The following is a 3,388-nucleotide window of genomic DNA, read 5'->3' as shown; positions in this document are numbered from 1 at the left end:
TGTGTGTGTGTGTGTGTGTGTGTGTGTGGGTGTGTGCGTGTGTGTGTGAGAGAGAGTTCACGCGCGTGTGCGTGCATGTGAATTCTGCAAACATATATCAAAACAAAGAAAATAATAATTGATTTCAGGAAAACACAAACCAAACACCTCCCATTGGTCATCAGTAGCACGCCAGCTAAATGCGTGCACGTCACACATCACCAGTCCAGGTAAAAGCAAAAAACAAAAAAACGCCACTTTATTGGCAAAAAAGGCCCAACAATGTCTCTACTTTTTGTGAAAATCAAAAATAGCAGAAGCTCAAGTCTCAGTCTTCACCTCGTTTTACTGCACTAACAAGGAATCTGTTCTTATCAACTGCATCACAGTGTGGCTGACACATCTCCAGTGCCAGGAGGTCAGCAGAAGAGATGTGGTGCCTCGTTCTCTTCCCTCTATTACAATAGACTGGCCCAAAAAGCCACAAAGCTTGTTGGATAAATCAATTTTATGTGATGCAATCTAATTAATCTGTGACGTGTATAAGGGGGTATTGTGTTTACAACCATGACCACTAAGTTAAAGTGAAGATAGGGTGGTTCAGGAGGGATGCTGGTCTGATCTCCTAGATGGACATATCTGACTTTTCGTCTCTGGATGTCGCTGTGCGCTTTACACACAATAACATGTGTCACGTCTGGGAGAAAATTATGCAACACCACAGAGACATAAAGTGTAATGCTTATCATCACATTGGAGGACATATCGATAAAAATATGGGGTGTTGTGCTTCACGTATCCCTATAACACATTTTAAAATCTAAATTACAACGCCATTACGGGCTGAACATTTGTATTAAATTTGAGCTGCTTGTTTATCCTGCTGCGGTCTGTTACCATCAAAAGAGTCCGTTTGACGTCAAAGCTGAATGCGGTTGATGATGCTCCTTTGCTGCGTTCAATAACATCTGGTAAGATCTTGTGGTTTGGTTGATTTCCTCAGTTAGGAAGTTTACGTATTCAACAAAATTAAACGGTATCTGAAGCTTCTGATGATTAACAAATGTGAATGGATTTAAAATATAATTTTCTTTTCTCCGCCGAGGTCGAAATAACGCAAATCGATTGAACAGCATGGGAATAGTAGCAGTGAACCACTTTGTAAATTATTCCGAGTAAATAAGGATATCTAGAAATATCGACACTATGTTAAGCACCTGAACGTCGCGTCTCTGCCCCCTGCCCCGACTGGGAGGAAACAGCCATTCCAAACAGCGCAGCCGTTGCTAACGATGCGATGTCCCGTCTTACGGATGAATCTTGGGTGTAGGGGCTTCAGGGGTGCCGCGGTCACCAAAAACAAGGTGCGCTGACCTTTTCTTCTTTTCAGATTTCTTATAAATGGTAGCAAATGTCTGTCGCGAGCTCCGGTAACAGGCGAAAGCCAGATTCTGGGTCTAATGTGTGTCGAAGAGACTAAGGAGCGGAGCGTAACGTACCGCAGGAACTCTAGCATGCTAACCGCTACATGCTTACAGGAGCTAACAGTGGAATATCTGAGGCTTCGCTGTCTCAGAGCTCCTTTGGCCGCGCCGGTGTAACGCAGCTGTAAATGGCTTTGTGTGGTTGTTAGTGTGAGCTTGTGTCTAATAAAGAACTCTACTTAACTGCAACTGGTCTTTAAGCTAACGATGTAAATCAATGAATACCGGGGCTAGTCTGTGGTGATGTTAGGCTAACTGTTAATTTAACAGAGCCAGCCGACTACTGAGCTAGCTTTGCCAACACTTCTGTGCTTGGACGGTGTCTGTTTTGTCGCTTATGTCCCTTAAAATTTAGCTGCGGTTCCCAACAGGAGGCAGCGGATGTGGAATAGCTCGTAGGCTAATGCAGCTGCCATCCTGTCAAAACAAGCCCAACCTCCTCACAGCGACCGGAAACAGAGACATGCTGTGTAATAGAATGGATTCAGCTTCGGCCAGACGTTGACATCATCTCATAAATGTGATTAGATTTATGTTTGTGATTTATGCTATCCGTTCTTTTTCTAGACTGCAATAATACTACAAGCGTCAGTGGCTTTTATAAGCAAGAATTGGGTGTAGACGTTACATTTTATTGTGGAGAGTCATCAACTCTGGATTCCAATTATACAAACAGTTGAATGTTAGTGATCGTTGACAGCACCTCTGCCAGCTCACTGCTGATTTATGAGTGAGTTTTATGAATTTATAGATGATCCCTATTTATTATAGCATCCATGTTGTAAAGTGGACTAGTAAATTTTTTTTTCTGGTCTGTTTACTCTTGGACAGTTGTTATGATGTGTAGCCATGGCAGCAGTGTATTGCTGCCATGGCTACACATCATGCTAATCAGGAGCAGCTGATTAGCATCTCAAAAAGTCAAACAATATCAGAACTATGACCCCAAATTCTTGAGGAGTTGAATAGGAGATTTCATGGATGCAGAGAGCAGGCTAATGTAATGAAATGTAAAAATATTGTAAAATATTTCTGGGTAAATTATATGTTACAGAAAGATATCGCCACTGAAATGCTATTTAAACCCACAACTATAGAGTCTTAAAAACAACAAAACAAAAAAATACAATTAAAATTAATATAAATTATTTGCACTTCTGTTTAATCCAGATTAAGCCATCAGCTTCTTAAGGTGCCCCAAGCCTTCAGGGCCTGTAAATGCAAATGTGTAAATGTAACATTTAGAGATTTGCCAATCAGGTTTTTTCCTACCGATACTGATCACCCATGATCACCGATACCAATCACATTATTATTATTATTATTTTTTTAATCATAAACACTACCGGTTACATTATGTGGAAAAAGGAACCATAAATTCACCTTAATTTAGACAAAAACTTGTTTTTAATAACTTTTTCCAAGAAGAAAGCTGAACAAAACAGGCATTGTGCAAATTGTACTGCTAGATTAGGTGGAGATAAAATAGATTAGGTGGGAAAATCTTTAACAGACTGAAAACATATGAAGGCTCTGAAGAGGCTAAATAATGCAAAGAACCAAAATAAAACCTCTCAACATTGCCAAAAAAATTCAAGTATAAAACTTAACATTCAAAGGCAAATACAGGATCCATTACAATAAACAATCCTGAGTTACTGAATGAAAACTTCCTGATAGCATGGCGGCTAGCTGATTACTGCTAGTTCTGAGTGGCTGTTTCTGACTGAGCGGAGTAATTATGCAGAACAGGGAGGAGATCGATTATCTTTTCAGAGATTATCTGTCTCATGTTAGGACAGCAAAAGTTGTAATACGTATGTAAAATTTACTTTTTTAGGTTAGATGCTGCAGCTTTAAGCAGAGGTTCGGTGTGAGAGTCACTACCAGGTGGAGCAGAAGCGACGCTCCGTCTGTGAAATATT

General features: G+C 40.3%; 1 protein-coding gene across 1 annotated transcript in view; it reads left to right on the top strand.

The window, feature by feature from the left end:
- Positions 1-1,235: 1,235 nt before the first annotated feature.
- Positions 1,236-3,388, top strand: part of snrka (SNF related kinase a) — a 22,567-nt gene continuing 20,414 nt past the window's right edge. The window contains exon 1 of the mRNA XM_008411081.1: positions 1,236-1,343. The gene's annotated coding sequence lies outside the window, so the exon portion shown is untranslated. The remainder of the gene's footprint in view (positions 1,344-3,388) is intronic.

The sequence above is a fragment of the Poecilia reticulata genome, linkage group LG6, assembly GCF_000633615.1.
Source record: "Poecilia reticulata strain Guanapo linkage group LG6, Guppy_female_1.0+MT, whole genome shotgun sequence".
Lineage (NCBI taxonomy): Eukaryota > Metazoa > Chordata > Actinopteri > Cyprinodontiformes > Poeciliidae > Poecilia > Poecilia reticulata.
The sequence above is the reverse complement of the archived record's forward strand: the minus strand, read 5'-3'. Positions and strand labels throughout refer to the sequence as shown.